The sequence below is a fragment of the Capricornis sumatraensis genome, chromosome 4 (genome assembly GCF_032405125.1).
Source record: "Capricornis sumatraensis isolate serow.1 chromosome 4, serow.2, whole genome shotgun sequence".
NCBI classification, from domain to species: domain Eukaryota; kingdom Metazoa; phylum Chordata; class Mammalia; order Artiodactyla; family Bovidae; genus Capricornis; species Capricornis sumatraensis.
Window position 1 is genome coordinate 55,342,785 of NC_091072.1, and position 19,391 is coordinate 55,362,175.

At 40.7% G+C, this 19,391-nt stretch overlaps 1 protein-coding gene and 1 non-coding gene across 2 annotated transcripts in view; one reads left to right on the forward strand and one right to left on the reverse strand.

Moving 5' to 3' along the window:
• Positions 1-19,391, reverse strand: part of LIN7A (lin-7 homolog A, crumbs cell polarity complex component) — a 152,210-nt gene that overhangs the window by 120,676 nt on the left and 12,143 nt on the right. The gene's annotated exons all lie outside the window — the stretch shown is intronic.
• TRNAC-ACA (transfer RNA cysteine (anticodon ACA)) lies at positions 12,062-12,133 on the forward strand. The gene has a single exon. It is a non-coding gene; the product is annotated as a tRNA-Cys (tRNA).

A 19,391-nucleotide genomic window follows, 5' to 3' on the forward strand; every position in this document is an offset into this window, starting at 1 on the left:
TCAGGAAGTTGGAAGGGAAAAATTTTATCAGGGAATTGCTGGAGAGACACCCAATCAAGCTGGGTGTTTTCAAAGAGCTCATTATAAAGAAATCTTATAAATTTAACCTTTCATGTCCTCAAATATCTCCTAACCTAGAGAACAGATGAATGTTTTTATCTAAACTGACACTCTGATATATTATTCTGCTATCAAGCTACTTAATAATATGTTTCCTCTGTTACAGTATCACTACTATATCACACTGCCACTCGCTTTTTTAGAGACTTTGAGAATTGTATGGTGAGGTTAGTGTGGTGCTATCTTTGTCTTTAAAAGATGATTAGAGGACAAAGTGAAGCTCGGTGTTTGCAGCAATTGCTATGGTGAATGATAGTTATTGAGAACGTGATTGCTATCAGGCTGTACAAAAGATGACTTAAAATTCCAACTAAAAATGATGAAATAATGAGTTCCTCCTCATTATGTTAGACTCCCTGGGGCTGCTTTGTCAGACTTTTCATAGATGTTTCTTTTCTAAAACAAATCTTGGGAAAGGAGGAGGAGGAAAAATAATTGTTGAGTAACTTATTGTATTTGCAGAGCAAACTAACCCTAACTAATAAAAAGTGCTATTTGGTCATGAGTCTAGTCAAGGCTATGGTTTTTCCAGTGGTCATGTATGGATGTGAGAGTTAGACTGTGAAGAAGGCTGAGCGCCAAAGAATTGATGCTTTTGAACTGTGGTGTTGGAGAAGACTCTTGAGAGTCTGAACTGAACTGAACCATATGGTTGCTTTTGAAGTCTGTGGATCTGTTTTCGTTTTGTAAATAAGTTATTTGTATCATTTTCAAAGATTCTATATGTGAGTGATAACGTGCTATCTGTCTTAGTCTGACTTCACTAAGTATGATAATTTCTATGTCCATCCATGTTGCTGCAAACGGCATAATTTCATTCTTTTTATGGCTAAGTAATATTCCATTTTACAGATGTACTTCCAATGAATATTCAGTGTTGATTTCCTTCAGGATTGACTGGTTTGACTCTTTGTTGCTGAAGCTCCAATACTTTGGTTACCTGTTGCAAAGAGCTAACTCAGTGGAAAACAACCTAATGCTGGGAAAGATTGAGGGCAAAAGGAAAAGAGGGCTGAAGAGGATGAGATGGTTAGATAACATCACTGACTCAATTGACATGAATCTGAGCAAACTCTGGGAGATGGTGAGGGAGAGGGAAGCTTGGCATGCTGCAGTACGTGGGGTCACAAAGAGTCAGACATAACTTAGCGACTGAAAAACAAAAACAATAATATATATACTCCAGCTTCCTTATTCATTCCTCTGTGGAAGGCTATTTCATTTGCTTCAGAGTCTCAACTATTATAAATTGTGCTGCAGTGAACACTGAGGTGGGTGCATGTACCTTTTCAAATGAATGGTTTTCACTGGGTATATGCACAGGAGTGGGATTGCTAGATAATGTGGTAATACTGTTTTCAGTTTTTTAAGGAACTTCCATACTATTCTCCATAGTGGTTGTACCAGTTTATATTCCCACTGACAGTGTAGGAAAATTCCCTTCTCTCCACACCCTTCCCAGTGTGTACTGTCTGTAGACATTTTGATGATAGCCACTCTGATCAGTGTGAGGAAATAGCTCATTCTAGTTGTGGTTTACATTTCACTAATAATAAGTGACGTTGAGCATCATTCATGTGCTTTTTAACGTTCTGTATGCCAAGAGAAAGTAGGGAAAACCACTAGACCATTCAGGTATGATCTAAATCAAATTCCTTATGATTATACAATGGTGTGAGAAATAGATGTAAGGGACTAGATCTGATAGATAGAGTGCCTGATGAACTATGAACAAAGGTTCGTGACATTGTACAGGAGACAGGGATCAAGACCATCCCCATGGAAAAGAAATGCAAAAAAGCAAAATGGCTGTTTGGGGAGGCCCTTACAAAAAACTGTGAAAAGAAGAGAAGTGAAAAGAAAAGGAGAAAAGGAAAGATATACCCATTTGAACCCAGAGTTCCAAAGAATAGCAAGGAGAGATAAGAATGCCTTCCTCAGCCATCAGTGCAAAGAAATAGAGGAAAACAACAGAATGGGAAAGACTAGAGATCTCTTCAAGAAAATTAGGATATCAAAGGACAATTGCATGCAAAGATGGGCTCAATAAAGGACAGAAATGGTAGGGACCTGACAGAAGTAGAAGGTATTAAGAAGTGGTGGCAAGAACACACAGAAGAACTGTACAAAAAAGATCTTCATGACCCAGATAATCACAATGGTGTGATCACTCACCTAGAGCCAGACATCCTGGAATGTGAAGTCAAGTGGGCCTTAGAAAGCATCACTACAAACAAAGCTAGTGGAGGTGACGGAATCCCATTTGAGCTATTTAAAATCCTAAAACATGATGCTGTGCAAGTGCTGCATTCAATATGCCAATAAATTTGGAAACCTCAGCAGTGGCCACAGGACTGGAAAAGGTCAGTTTTCATTCCAATTCCAAAGAAAGGCAATGCCAAAGAATGCTCAAACTACCGCACAATTGCACTCATTTCACACACTGGCAAAGTAATGCTCAAAATTCTCCAAGCCAGGCTTCAACAGTATGTGAACCATGAAGTTCCAGATGTTCAAGCTGGTTTTAGAAAAGGCAGAGGAACCAGAGATCAAATTGCCAACATCCACTGGATCATGGAAAAAGCAAGAGAGTTCCAGAAAATCATCTATTTCTGCTTTATTGAATATGCCAAAGCCTTTGACTGTGTGGGTCACAATAAACTGTGGAAAATTCTGAAAGAGATGGGAATACCAGACCACCTGACCTGCCTCTTGAGAAACCTGTATGCAGACCAAGAAGCAATAGTTAGAACTGGACGTGGAACAACAGATTGGTTCCAAATAGAAAAAGAAGTACGTCAAGGTTGTATATTGTCACCCTGCTTATTTAACTTATATGCAGAGTACATCATGAGAAATGCTGGGCTGGATGAAGCACAAGCTGGAATCAAGATTGCCGGGAGAAATATCAATAACCTGGTATGCAGATGACACCACCCTTATGGCAGAAAGTGAAGAGGAACTCAAAAGCCTCTTAATGAACGTGAAAGAGGAGAGTGAAAAAGTTGGCTTAAGCTCAACGTTCAGAAAACTAAGACCATGGCATCCAGTATAATCACTTCATGGGAAATAGATGGAGAAACAGTGGCTGACTTTACTTTTCTGGGTTCCAAAATCACAGCAGATGGTGATTTCAGCCTTGAAATTAAAAGATGCTTACTCCTTGGAAGGAAAGTTATGGCCAATCTAGACAGCATATTGAAGAGCAGAGACATTACTTTGCCAACAAAAGGCCCGTCTAGTCAAGGCTATGGTTTTTCCAGTGGTCATGTATGGATGTGAGAGTTGGACTGTGAAGAAAGCTGAGCGCCGAAGAATTGGTGCTTTTGAACTGCAGTGTTGGAGAAGACTCTTGAGAGTCCCCTGGACTGCAAGGAGATCCAACCAGTCCATTCTAAAGGAGATCGGTCCTGGGTGTTCATTGGAAGGACCAATGTTGAAGCTGAAAATCCAATACTTTGGCCACCTGATGTGAAGAGCTGGCTCATTTGAAAAGATCCTGCCTGATGCTGGGAGGGATTGGGGGCAGAAGGAGAAGGGTACAACAGAGCATGAGATGGCTGGATGGCATCACTGACTCAATGGACATGGGTTTGGGTAGACTTCGGGAGGTTTTGATAGACAGGGAGGCCTGGTGTGCTGTGATTCATGGGGTTGCAAAGAGTCGGACATGACTAAGCGACTGAACTGAACTGAACAATACCTTTTAATTGAAAATTTCTTTAACAGTACCTTTCTTGACAATACCAACAACTTAAAATTTATTATTTTCTACTATCATTCATGCATTTTACATTCAGTTCAGGAAATCTTGGATTAACCCAAGCTCTCAAGCATTTTCTTCTATATTTTATTTTAAAAGAGCATAATAATTTTAGCTCTTACATTTAGACTTCTGGTGCATTTTTGAGTTGAGTTTTGAGTGTGAGTTTTGAGTATGATAGGACGCATCAGGTTTGATTTTTTGCAGAGTATCAAATTCTTATAGTATCATTTATTAAAAGGACTAGCTTTTCTCCATTGAGTTTCCCCAGCACAACTACTGAATATCAATTGGCTATACACTTGGCCTATTTCTGACCTCTAGCCTATCAATACTTACACTAACATCATCTTGGTTACTATATCTTTATAGCATGTTATGAAGTAGCAACATAAACCTTTCAACTTTGTTCTTGGTTTTCAATTTTGCTATTCTATCCTGTCTGTATTTTCATATAGATCTTACAATTAAATTATCAATTAAAAAATCACTAACATTTTAACTGGGATTACGTTACAATCGTGTAACAATTTGGGGAAAAATGACATCTTTACAGTGTTGAATCCCTAACCACATGAGCATCGTATACCATTCTATTTAAATCTTTATGTTCTCTGAGCAACATTTTGTATGTTTTGGAATCCAGTTCTTATACAAATTGTGTTAAATCTGACTCCAAGTATTTCATGATTTTGATGCTATCATAAATATTGTTTTTTGAATTTTAGTTTTCAATTGCTCACTGCTATTATATAGAAATACAATTAATATTTTCCTGGTAACCTTATATCTTCTCACCTACTAAAGTCATCTATTCACTTTAGGGAGCTTCCTTGGTGGCACTAGTGGTAAAGAACCTGCCTACCGATGCAGGAGACATGAGACATGGGTTTGATCAATCCCTGGGTCAGGAAAATCTCTGGAAGAAGACAAGGCAACCCACTCCAGTCTTCCTGCCTGGAGAATCCCATGGACAGAAGAGCCTGGTGGGTTGTACAGTCAGTCCCTAGAGTCACAGGGTCGGACACCACTGAAGTGACTTAGCATACACACATGTAGGATTTTTTACACAATCATTTTGTCTAATGTCTCATGAAGACTAATCACTCCAGTGTCTTCTGGCACCATGTTCTATTTTGAACTCTTATTATAAGCTCACTCTCTTATTTGCCATGGTCCATCTTGCCATAAAACCTTGTTTTTCTCTTTGTTTGAAACTCTCTTTCCTATACTATTTACCAACTGAGTGATTATTCATGCTTCAGATCTCAGGTCACATATAACTTCCTCAGGGAAGCTTTCTCTAGGATAATTCTCCATGTTATCCCTTTCATTCAATTACTTTTCATTAATCCAGCCAACAAATATTACGTACCTACTATTAAATGCCTACTCTGTGCCATGGTTCTTTCATAGTCCATCTGTGTTTCCTAGTACTTATCATTATTATAATTTTATGTTTATCTCCAGGATTATTTGACCACTACTTCTCTCCTGTAGATAGTAAGCTTCAGGAAAACAAGAACCATGAATTGTTTCTGTTCTTCCTTGCTGTCCATGCCCAGCTGAAGGCCGTTTACAAGGCAGGTACTCATTAAGTACTCACTGAATAAACAAACGAGAAAAATACATGTCCAGAGATGGAGGAAACATTTTGGAGTAGGGGTGACTTATATAACGTTATTCAACACACTGCTCAAAAAGACTGTTCCAGTGACTCTGTAACCATAATTTAACTGCTGTATGCATGAAAATGTATCAGAAACATTTTCAACTGTAATTCTAAGGAAGTTCTAGGAGATGGAATTTGGAGGTCGGGATGCAGACTCTAAGCATGAGGAGTTAAGTTTAAACTTCACAAACATTTAATTGGATAAAAACAGATGCTGCAACTTCGTATTAGATTAAAATAATATTTTCTTGTCAGATGAAAAAAAATTTAATCCCATAGACCATTGCTAAGTCACTTCAGTCATGTCCGACTCTGTGCAACCCCACAGACGGCAGCCCATCAGGCTTCCCCATTCCTGGGATTCTCCAGACAAGAACACTGTAGTGGGTGCCATTTCCTTCTCCATAGATCATTAGATCATTAGATCCCCTTAAAATTATACCTGTACCTTTTCTAGTTCATGAGTCACTAGGATCTAATTGACCTCAAAACAAACAGGCAAATGCAATAAACTTGAAATGACTTGCTCAACAAGATCTTGAATTTATAGGAAATAGCTGGGTTTAGTTCTATTTCAGAGAAAATTAAATAGGCTTAGCTTTGTTTTATCTTTTGAATAATATCCCAATACTTCTGAGTATGAATTCACATGTTTTAATGCAAAACAAGCTACTCTTACATTAGAAAGTTTAATTTGAAAGGCATTATTTTTCAAGTGTCATTAACATAAGCCACACCTGCCATAATTTACTGAGTAGTTTTATCTTTAATTGTACATACACTGAATACCTTAGTTCAGGTGCAAGAACATCATCACATTCTAATAATGCTTTAAACAAATTTACTTTCATGACATTTATCAAGGATATCTTTAATGGGAAAGGAAAAAGATAAACATGTCTCTCTTAGGAATCCTTTTCTCCTACATGCATCTCAATGTCAACACTTATTACTGCATATAAATGAAGCAAAAGAAAGAGGAAATTGTGTAGGTTTATTAAGCTTGGATAGAGGTACGTTACTATTTTTATCTGACATTTCAATAACTGCCAGTTCAAATGCCACAGAAGTCTGAAAGCAGTGGCTGAGAAAAACATATTGTTTACCTGGAAATCATTGTGTATTTAAAGGCATTATGTTCTTCTATATGGGATTAGATGATGTACTTAACATCAGACTGTCACAATCCAGAACATTTTAAACTAAATTAGATATGAAATCAGGACAGCTATTTTTATCATGAACCATAGATTTCCTTTTTTAAAAAATACATTCTACAGGAAAAAAAAAAAAAAATATATATATACACACACACAGTTGAACAGTTCTTAAAAGTTACTCAAGCCAGTGTCCTGAGAAGTGCAAAAAGAAATCCTTTGAGTTGAACCACTATCATCCAGGCAATAAACTGTAAAATTCAAATAAGCATTTTAGGAATTCCAAAATATGAATAAGTGTTATTTCCTTTCAAGAGAAAAAATATGGGCGTTTTGGTGGAAAAAATCAGAACTTATTGTTTTTATTTGCAATTAAAATGTCAAATATAAGAATTCACATGGCACAGAGTGAGTTGAAGAAAACACAGGTGCCTAATTCGCAAACTACAAAAAAAAAAAAAAGTATAAAGATGACCATCTGGGGAGAGCTGGCTGACTTAATTTTCCTATGAGCTTACCGTCTGCTCCATATTTTTCTTCCAAACTCCACACTCTGACCTTGAAAATGCATCTCCATGTTTTGCTATGTGCACCTCCTTCTGAACATAAATGCAGTAGATGCAATTATGCAGAGGATATTAATACAACAAAGGACATACTGTGTTGTATTTTATTTAATCTCAATTTTCCGAGTTTTTAAAGGTTTTATTTCTGATACTTTTTCAGCCTTTCACAACCATTCTATAAACTGTAAGTACCAACAGCATAGTTCTAGAGAATAAGTGTTTCTTTGAGAGCAGAGGTTCACAAGGAGGAAGACCAAAAGGCAGACCTGTGAGCACGTCAAGGAGAGGAGTCATAAACCTAGGAGAGTACTCCTAATAAGGACATAATGGACAGATGACAAAGCTGAAAAAGTCAGGAATTTCCAGCTTATCACAATATACCGACTACCCAAGTATGCAGGGGATTTTAACCGACATCCTTCAGGAGTTCTGAAAGAAGCATCACACTTTACTGACATGGGGGAATTAATACGCTAAGAATGAAAACAGATTTTACATAGGTTACCTTTTTATATCTCAGTCTAAATACTGAAAATGATGCTTACTTTCAAGTACTTGCGGCTGCGTTTTTTCTAAAACTAGTCTTCTGCTGTACCCCACATTATTTTTCTGAAAAAAAAAAAGAAAGAAAACCTGCAGCTATACTTCTTCAGTATCCCTAATTCATGGTCTAATCATTTCAAGATTATCCTCGTGCACTGTACGCTACATGGTATCTGCGCTCCTAAAACTTGTTTCCAGCCTTCAATCAAGCCTTCCAGGTTAAAGCCCTAATTTAATTGTTGATTTACAATATTATATCCGTTTCAAGTGTGCTGCATAGTGTGTTGCCATGCTTTTTCATTACAATCATGAAATGATTTTAGACAATAAAAGTATTCTTGGGGGAGAGGAACCCTAATTTACTCTTGGTTGTCTTAGCTAAGCTAAGCTCATCAAAGCTGTGGACCCATATTTTCCCTGACTTTTTCCTCTCCCATTTTCACCACCTATTAGTCAATAAGGCATGCCTATCATTATCTCTTCCTTCCTTTCCATTCTCAAAACTCCTTGTCAAATTCATGTAAGTTCATTCAGATTGCAACGGTAAATTGATTCAGATTACAACGGTAATACGATGACAGTCCAAAATTGTCAAACTGTTTTAAAGAATAACAGGGTTCCTGGAATAGAGTTCCATGATCTGCATATTCCATACAACTTGTAGATTCACAAAGTATCTTAAAGGCTACACATCAAAGAAACATCTTTCAAGTTTGTTTTAGCCTGATGTTTGGGAAATCCAATATTTCCTAATTCATTTTACCATGCAAAGTTTTTCAAAGAGCATCAAATAAAATCTTCCAGAGTTATGTTTGTAAAGCATTCATCTTCCCCATATATTAAATCTTGCAGCCAATTTTCAAACCAATAAATACACAGCTCAGATGATTTCACTTCCCTGTTCAAAAGTTAAAAAAAATTTTTTTAAATTTTCCTTGCTCTAGATTACCCATCAAACAAAGCTAAGCGCCTCTCACTGCAACCTGCATGTTTAATCGTATCTTTCATGACTTCACTCATCTCTGTAGTTCACTGTATGTCAAGCCTAGGATCTATTGTACTATAACTGCTTATCTTCAAACCAAATAAATGTGTTTCATCAAATAAATGTGTACCATCATTTAGCAATGAATCAGCCTTTCACACACAACTCTGATACTATGAACATCTCTTTTAAAGACTTAATGGTTTCTCTACTATGCTAAAGAAAAATATATTTCCTTTCTTGTCTCCATGATTCAAAAACTATACTCTAGATAAAGTTACCTGCACTGAATATTTTTAGCAAATTAATTTGTCATTATTGCACTGTTTTCCTAAAATAAAGGTGGTATGTGGTGTTTACCATTAACTAAGCCAGATGAGAAACTGGTTAAGTAGATGTGGAATGATCACATTATCTGTGATCACTTCATTTCTTAACCAGTGTCAAAAGACATATTCTTATCCAATTTAAAAAAAGTAACATCTCCTGAAAATACTTCTAAACCTTACAATTTTACAATTTTAACAGAAATGGTACTTATTGTTCAAGAAATAATTAGTTGTATATTTGCTTTTGGTCGGGCACAGATATCAGGCAAAAAGCAGTCAATAAGATAGACGCAGTTATCAGTGTAGTTCTTACTATTCTTACAGACACAGGAGTTCCAGGTATGCTGAGTATTTTATCTCCTCTTAGCTACTACCATACTATTTCTCTGAAAGCAAAAGTTATCCAAAAAAGTTGTCCATACTGTCACTAACATCTCTCTTCTTTTTCTCTCTTGAGCCAATACCAATGAAGCTTTTACCACTATTTCAAACAAGTGTCAGGACCATCAGTGACCTTCACACTGCTAACCACAATGGTCAATTCTCAAACAATGTCTTACTTCACCTGTTATTAATACCATTTCACATAGATAAATCTTTCCATCTTCTTAAAAGATTTCATTACTTGGCTTCTGATCACCTCTCTCTAGTTTTCCTCCCTGGCTGGTGCTTCCACATCTTCTCAACCTTGAAGTGTTATAATTACCCAGAGCTGAGTCATCAAACATCACATCTTTGCATCCTCCATATGGCTTTCAGTTCAGTTGCTCAGTCGTGTCCAACTCTTTGTGACCCCATGGACTACAGCACACCAGGCTTCCCTGTCCATCACCAACTCCTGAAGCTTACTCAAACTCATGTCCACTGAGTTGGTGATGCCATCCAACCATCTCATCCTCTGTTGGCCCCTTCTCCTCCCGCCTTCAATCTTTCACAGCATCAGGGTCTTTTCAAATGAGTCAGTTCTTCACGTCAGGTGGCCAAAGTATTGGAATTTAAGCTTCAACATCTGTCCTTCCAATGAATATTCAGGACTGACTTCCTTTAGGATGTACTGGTTAGATCTCCTTGCAGTCCAAGGGACTCTCAAGAGTCTTCTCCAATACCACGCTCAAAAGCATCAATTCTTTGGTGCTCAGCTTTCTCTATAGTCCAACTCTCACATCCATACATGACTACTGGAAAAACGATAGCTTTGACCAGACAGTCCCCAGACAGCTTTAAATACCATCTGCTGCTGCTGCTGCTAAGTCACTTCAGTCATGTCGGACTCTGTGTGACCCCATAGACAGCAGCCCACCAGGCTCCCCCGTCCCTGGGATTCTCAAGGCAAAATACCATTTCTATGTTGATAGTTCCCATATTTGCATCTCCATCCTGGCCTCTTCTCTTGAGCTCCAGAGTTTATACATCTGCCAATTCACACTCTCCACTGGAGTGTCTAATAGATATCTCTGCAAGTCCAAACTTGGTATTTCTCCTGGACGTTGTAACCCCTTCCCTTCAGAGTCTTTTCAGTGTCAGGTGAAATGGCATCTTGTCTGATTCTCAAACCAAACACCTGATTCTCTATTAACCGCGTTGTTTCTCCTACACCCTATACTCAGTCAAGCCTTCATCAAATCCTGCTGGCTAAGTCTTCCTAGCAAGTCCAGAATTTGACCACTTATCACTACCTTTCCTGTTACTACCCAGATCTGAACCCCCTTCATCTTTGGTATGGACGGATTCTTTTAATTACGTTCTAATCTCCCCATCTGAGCCCGTTCAAACTAAAAACCCTACCGCCTGTAGCTTTATCATCTTAAGAATAAAAGTCAAAGTCCTCAAAACAGCAGGCGTCAGGCTCCTAAGGGCGGAGGGCCCGTGGCCTCCCTCAGGCTCCGCTGGGCGGAGGGCCCGCGGCCTACCTGCAGCGCTGGCTCCGGAGCTCGTCCACGCCACAGTCTAACCTGAGGCGGCCAGACGGCCCTCAGCGGCCGCAGTCCCCCCGCATGGCGGCGGGTTACCTACAGCACCTGCGTGCTGACCGGGCGGCCTGGGACCCTGCCCCGACCGCGCCGGCAGCTCTGAAAACTGCTGCGTGCAGACCTTCTGCCGCGGGGGCTGGGCTGGGCTGGGCCAACCAACCTGTCCCTCAAACAGATGGGCGCCACCAGGCTGGGCCCGGGACCCCAGACCGATGCGAAGCCCCGCTAGTCTGTCCGCGGGCCCACCGGCCGGGAGGCTAGGCCTGCCGGCGCCGAGAATCCCGGCTCCCAGCCTTGGGCCGCACTTCCGGGAGCGGCCTGGCGCCGCCTCGCGGCTGCTCCTGGAGCTACAGCTGGATTTCCGAGGACTCCCCACGCAGAAGCCACAACACGCGCCTTACCCCTCCGCCCTGCCCGCCTCAGACGTAACTGTGACAACTAAAACGACCCCACTTGTCCGAGTGCGAGTTCGTGCTCAGTCGTGTCCGACTCTTTGCGACCCCATGGGCTGTGACCCGCCAGCCCTGGAGTGGGTTGCCATTTCCTCCTCCAGCGCATCTTTCCCACCCCAAGATGGAACCCAGGTCTCTTGCATTACAGGCAGATTCTTTACCATCTGAGCCGCCAGGGAAGTCCCCTCACCCCCCGCCCCCCGCCCCCCCCAAAAAAACTGGAGACCCAAAAGTCTCTTTATCTTCATCGCCTTCTACCCTTCCCGTTGTTGACTCTGCTCCAGGCATACCAGGCCTCAGTGCTTTTCCTAAAATACTTTCAGAACATTATTCATTCAAGGCCTTTACCCTTGCCGTTTCCCCTGGGCTACTTTTCTCCATTTATCCTCAGGGAAAACTCCTTATTTACTAATATCTAATGCAGGAGGACCTTGCCGGATCTACCCCTACTTTCCTTGCCCTATGTTTCTTCAGATGACTTAAAATTATAGAAAGTATTGAGCTTCCCTGGTGGCTCAGATGGTAAAGCGTCTGCCTACAATGCAGGAGACCCAGGTTCGATCCCTGGGTTGGGAAGATCTGGAGAAGCAAACGGCAACCCACTCCAGTACTCTTGCCTGGAGAATCCCACGGACGGAGGAGCCTGGTAAGCTACAGTCCATGGGGTCGCAAAGAGTCGGACACGACTGAGCGACTTCACTCTTCACTATGTACTCACTTGTTTGTCTTGTCCGCCCTCCACCCTCACCTCACTAGAATATATGCTTCACAAGAGTTGAAATTATGTCTGTTTACTGCTGTATCCCCAGGACCTAGAACAGGAGTAAGGCTTAGTAGGCACTCAAGAAATACTGGAGTGAGTATCTGAGTGAATTTACAAAAGAAGGGCTCCCCAGATACCTCAAATGTAAAGAATCCTCCTGCCAATGCAGGAGATGCAATAGACGCAGGTTCAATTCCTGGGTCGGGAAGATCCCCTGGAGTAGGAAATGGCAACCCACTCTAGTATTCTTGCCTGGAAAAGCCCATGGACAGAGGAGCCTGAAAGGCTACAGCCCATGGGGCCACAATGAGTCAGACACAACTGAGCGACTGAACACACGCACACAAAAGGGCCATAAACTGCTAAGGAAGCATAAAACAGAGGGAACCAAACTAGTCTTAGAGAACAAGAAAAGACTCTGCGGAATCTGAAACCCAAATGCTAAAAAGACAAGTAGGAATTTGCCAAGAAAAGGGAGGAAGAAGAAGGGAAAGTTTCTCCCCACAAAGAGAACAATGCTAAGACTCTGAGTTTGTTTATTCAACAAACATTCATTAAACACCTGCAATGTGCCAGGCTGTGTTCTAGGCATTTGGGACATATATAGCAAAAAGGAAAGGCCATACACAAATTACTTTGGCATATGGTCAGTTCGTAAAATCAAGAACATATTAAGATATATTTAAAATGTTGGAAAATGATAAGCCACCAAAGAGTTTAATGCAAAGAGTGACATGATCACTTTCACATTTCAGAAAATCAAAACTAAACATAAAGCTTACCCCCAGTTCCTGGCTGTTTTGATACTTAACCAACAATAACTTCCATTCAGGTTCCACAGTCATTTCTAATATAAGGCTATAGTATCAGATAAAGCAAAACAGGGCTAATTTTCCTATATGTAAATTGTTTAAATGGTCTCATAAATGGAAGTTCTCAAGTTTTTCAAAACTTTAATATAATTTAATGTCATTTTATTTTTTAAAAGTCTTCTCTCTTAGCATACTTACTATTTTTCAGTGTCATGTTCTTTCCTTATAAGTTCTATTTTTTAGAGTGCACTTTTAAGTCATTATAAATATGTTTATGGTCTCTTTATGATTTCTTCTATATTTCTCATTCTTCTCTATGAATTTCTGTTCCTTCTGCACAAAACACAGAACTTACTCACCCCCTGACTTGTCAGCACTGACTCACTCCTACTCCTCATTTGTTTCTAATGTTTATTTGTGAGCTCCCATTTGGCAGGGATTATTTCTTCTTTGAGAAAGCAGTGTGACTGGATGTTTCTTAAGAGTGCTTTCATTTTACTTCCTCTAATCTGTCCTAGGCTTAGATTAATTTTATCTAAGTTCCTTGAGAGAAAGTGTTCTGAACTAACTCAGTGGTATATATTCAGACTCCAAGCTAAGTAATACAGTTTAGGGTATGGGTATAATGAAAATTTAACATATTCCCTCCAGTACCTGCCTTGTCCCTAGCCATGGGGCTTATTTCTCAGTCTGTGACCACTTGGCATCCACTTCATCTCCCTCTGTCCTCATCTGCCAAGATGTCAGCTCGATATCACTGCCTTTCCAGCCTTCGCTTCCCCTTTCATTCCTGGCACCTGGAGACTACACTTTCTCACTTGCAGTCCAAACTATAGAGAGTTTTTTAATTGTTAGATTTTTATCTGGCACATCTTGATGTTTGTAATGGGAGAGGTTCTGTGTTAGCTCAGTCTGCCATATTACGGATTCACTCAAATTAATCTCTAAATAGAACTTTAATTTGCAATGTGAGCAACAACATGAAGACAGTCTGCCTAACCAAATAGTTGCTCAGATGTGCAAATAAATGCCAAATATTAACCAGGCTGCAAAAATGCTTTCAAAGTCTGTCTTCCCAACTGGGAATATAGTTTCTTACTCAGTTAGGTTATTTGGAATTACAGCTCACATAAGGATGAGTTAACTTTGCACAACAGTAATAGTCACTGACTCGATGGACGCGAGTCTGAGTGAACTCTGGGAGTTGGTGATGGACAGGGAGGCCTGGCGTGCTGGGATTCATGGGGTCACAAAGAGTTGGACATGACTGAGCAACTGAACTGAACTGAACTGAACTGAACTGAACTGAATAGTAAAAGGTATAGAAACCCATCCAAGCGGAGAGGGAAGGTGAGCCAGGCTCACACAGCATGGCAGGAGAGACACTAGGTGCCATACAAGTGGGGAAAGAGAATTAGCTAAAATGTTTAGCTCATTGAGGAAAGTCCAAACATGAGCTAATATGACAATATAAAACCCCTGGGAGTGGCAAATAATTCCAGACCTTTTTTTCAAGATTTTTTTTTTTAATGTGGGGCATTTTTCAAGTCTTTACTGAATTTGTTACAATAATATTTCTATTTTATGTTTTGGTTTTTTGGCTGTGAGGCATGTGGGATCTTAGGTCCCTGACCAGGGATCAAACTGGCAACCCCCCAACTTTGGAAGGTAAAATCTCAACCATTGGACCACCAGGGAAGTCTCTCACATGCTTTTTTCACAAACGTTTACTAGGAGCTGATGAGAAAGAATGGATCACAGTTAAGAGTAAAAGTAAAAACCCATTACAGCTAGGAGACAGAAAACACTTCTACCCTAAGGTGGGGGCTTCCCAGATGGCTCAGTGATAAAGAATCCTCCTGCCAATGCAGGATATTCGGGTTCGATCCCTGGGTTGGGAAGATCCCCTGGAGGAGGAAATGGCAGTATTCCCCCAGTATACTCCAGTATTCTTGCCTGGGAAATCCCATGGACAGAGGAGCCTGGCAGGCTATAGTTCATGGGGTCTCAAGGAGTTGGACACAGCTGAGCACGCATACATGCACCCACCCCAGGGTGGAGTGAGAGGGAGGCAGGAAAGAGTGCTAACTCTGCGATCTTATACCGGTATTACAAGCAGTCCTCTACCACTGAAGAAGGGACAGGGAACTCTCCCACCAAGACCCTCCAAGGATGAGGGAAAGGTTTAGTCTGGTAGGCCAGGGAGAGATAGGATCACTGAGAAAGCCCATTCCTGAAACTCAGGAACAGGATCTTCCTGAGACCAAGGCCAGGCTGGGACAACAGAGAAGTTCCTTTGTCCCCCCCCACCCCCCAACCAGGCTAGCAAGTACCAAGAATCGAGCAACAGTAGTCTACCTCTGGGGGACTGGAGAGAGCAAAGAGCAAGAACCATCTGGGACACTGTGCACAAGAAAGACTGCAAGCTGAGGGTCAAGCAACTCAAATGGTTAAACTGAATGCAAACATAAAAGCCATTCTCTCTTTCCTGTTTCTTTAATGCTCTGAAAGGTTGGCAGGCATTGTCTGTAAAGAGCCTGAGAGTAAATAGTAGCAGCTTTACAGACCGAGTGGTCTCTGTTGCAACTATTCAACTCTGCCCCTGTAGCCAGAAAGCAGCCATAGACAAATGAAAGAGCATGGCTGTGTTCCAATAAAACTTTACTTATAAACATGCAGATCTGAATTTAATACAACGGTCACGTGTCACAAAATATTTTTATTTTTTATATTTCCAATCATTTTAAAATAATGTAAAAAAAAATCGTTTTTAGCTCACAGGCTGAATTTGGTTTGGGGGTCTATAACCAAGCCCTGGTTCAAAGCACGATTAGTAGCATTGACTTTTACATTTATGGCACAGAAATAGCAATAGCATAAAAGCCAAGAGGAAGCAGCCGGAAGTATATTAAGGAAGGCTGTGACAAGTTAAAGACACATACTGTCAACTCTACCCCCCAACATTAAAAGAAAGACTTATAGCAAAAAGCCCTTCCCTTCTCCAGGGGATCTTCCCAACCCAGGTATAGAACCCAGGTCTTCCACATTGTGGGCAGATTCTTTACCATCTGAGCCACAAGGGAAGCCCAAGAATACTGGAGTGGGTAGCCTATCCCTTTTCCAGCAGATCTTCCTGACCCAGAAATTGAACCGGAGTCTCCTGCATTACAGGCGGATTCTTTACCAACTGAGCTATTAGGGAAGCCCAAAATAAGCAAAGGCTTATGTAAATGTTAGATCAGTAAAATATTATTTGAATGTAACATGCTTAGTTACAGCTCCTTTACATTTGGAAAAGGCATAATTTACAAACAGAAAATTTCACCTTGAAAGATACCCAGGAGAAACCTGTAAGGAAAAAATAATTAAATGTATTCAAATAATTCAATGTATTTGAAAACAATGGAGAACAATCCAAGAAAAGAAGCTTTGAAAACATGTTAGAACTTGTAAGACAAAGATTTCTTTCTTTTTGGCTGTTCTGTGTGGCATGTGGGATCTTAGTTCCCCGACAAGGAATCGAACCTGCATCCACTGTGCTGGAAGCTCAAGTCCTAACTACTGGCCTGCGAGGGAAGTCCCAAGACAAAGATTTCTAAACCCACTGGGGGGGAAAATAAAACTAAGCAGGAAATTATGCATACTTCAGTGTATATCTGTGTACAGCTAATCTTCAGTTTAGTTCAGTTCAGTCGCTCAGTCGTATCCGACTTTTTGCGACCCCATGAATCCCAGCACGCCAGGCCTCCCTGTCCATCACCAACTCCCAGAGTTCACTCAGACTCACGTCCATCGAGTCACTGATGCCATCCAGCCAATCTCATCCTCTGTCGTCCCCTTCTCCTCCTGCCCCCAATCCCTCCCAGCATCAGAGTCTTTTCCAATGAGTCAACTCTTCTCATGAGGTGGCCAAAGTATTGGAGTTTCAGCTTTAGCATCATTTCTTCCAAAGAAATCCCACCCACTGCTAATTTATTCAGCTACTTAGGATAGAGTATTGTTGAGGCCAAGATCATGTGATGAGTGTTACAATGTCTTAGCCTAAATTGCTATAACAAACTACCATAGCGTAGGTGGCTTAAAACACAGACCTTTTTTTTCTCACAGTTCTGGAGGCTGGGGAGTTCAAGATCAAGGTGCCAGCAAATTCAGCTTCTGGTGAGAATCCCTTCCCAGCTTGCAGCCATCTGCCTCCTAGATGTATACAGACTCACACAGCAAGGACAGGGAGAACCCTAGCACTCTAGAGGTGGTTAGATAGTATCACTGACTCAATGGACTTGAATTTGACCAAACTCTGGGAGATAGTGGAAGACAGAGGAGTCTGGTGTGCTACAGTCCATGGAGTCACAGAGTTGGACATGAAACTTGGGAACTGAACAACAACAGTCTCATCATGACCCCCACACTCATGACCTCATCTAGCCCTAATTATTGCCTAAAGGTGCCACCTCCAAACTATACTGGGGCTTAGGACTTCAACATACGAAGGCATTTAGTTTAATGATCATGGGTAAGCATAGTGTGTTTATACCCTTCACATACAAAACACATAGTGTGTTTATACTCTTCAACATACAAAAGCCTGCAGCCCATAGCATATACAATCTTAATATTTTGCTACACGAAGTTATCATTTGGATGCCAAACTGTCAATACTTAGAAAATATAAGTCATAAGAAGAAATGAGTGTCTACATCATCCAGAATACCTTATTTATCCAGAGGTGTGTATCTTTCAACCTCAACAGACTAAAACAAGTCTGAAAAGCTGGTGGGATGCAGAATTTCCCTTTGAACCATGCAAATAAAATTGCATCATTCCTTTAGTAACATGCACTGGTGTACCGCTTTACTTATTTTATCTTCCACTATATTTTTACAAAAATTTCATTTTCCAGAGAACATTTGCTGTACCCAGAAAAGAGAAGGAAATAAATCCTGTATTTTCAGGTGAAAAACGGTTTAAAAATTAACAATTTTGGCCTAAAGGAGTAATTTTCAGTTACCTCACAGGAGGTTTGCTTAGGTGCTAGACAAATACGGCATAGCTTGGGCCACTGAAACACATGTTAAAACCCCAAGGCATTTAGTTTAATGATCATGGGTAAGCATAGTGTGTTTATACCCTTCAGGATATTTAGAGCCAATCTTGAAGGAAGAAAAAGAAGTCACAATTTTTCTTTTTGTGCCTGAAAAGTCAGGTTGTGCTGGACTTGTTCCACTTAAAGGAAAAGATTGTAAGGAAAGGGACCTGGGGCCCTGTTATCACTTTTTCAGCTCCCTCTGTGAGCCTGTCAACACTCCCAAGTCTGTGAAGAAGTTTCACCTGTGCATGACAGATCACTGAAAGAAAATCCGAATGTCACAGTCATGATCTCTTGGTTCATTGGCACAGCATGGAAAGAAGGACCAGAATGTGGCTAGTACTTTCTTATAATTTCCTATATTGGCATTCTCATCTTTTGTACTAAGAAAGTACTAAACATGATTAATAGTAAGCACAACCATGTATGAAACACCTGCTCTTTTCAAATAATTATGCTAGACTTTTAAAATATATCACAATTAGTCTTTACCAACATTAGTACATGTCCCTCCTGTAAGCTTTGGCTTTCCCTTCTGTCTGGACAACGGACTCTCCTGGTGGTACCTCCTACCCGTCTGTCTGCTCTCTGAAGCCTCTGCAAGCACCTCTGTGCCTGCCATGCCTTACAAGTTCAAGTTCCCCAAGGCTTCTTACAGACCCTGTAGTAGACCCGTGCACTTGCTCTCCGCAGTGTAGCACAGTCATTAAGCTCAAGGCCTCAATATCAACCAGCCTGAGTTCCAATCCCTTTATTTAGCTTCTTTCTGCCTCAATTCCTACGTCTTCAAAATACTAATAGCACCGACACCAGAGATTTGTTTTCAGGCCTAATTGAAATGAAATATGAAAACCTCTAAGCACAATGCCTGGCATGAAGTAACTACTCAACATGTGTGAGCTGTTGCTAAAATACTCAAACTATGGTATCATAAATTACCTGATAATGTCTGTCTTCCCTGGGCTGCACACTCTACCCCTAGCCTTGGACTCACTGGCACATGCCAGATTCTCCTTCTGTCTTGCATGGCTAAGCGAGGGAAGAACCAAAGGAATGCATCACCACACAAAGTGGGCATCACTATTGCTATATTAAGGATGAGAGAAATAGAATGTGGAGAGAGTAAGCAGTATTCTAAACTCCCACAGATAGTAAGTGGCAGAACTGCAATTC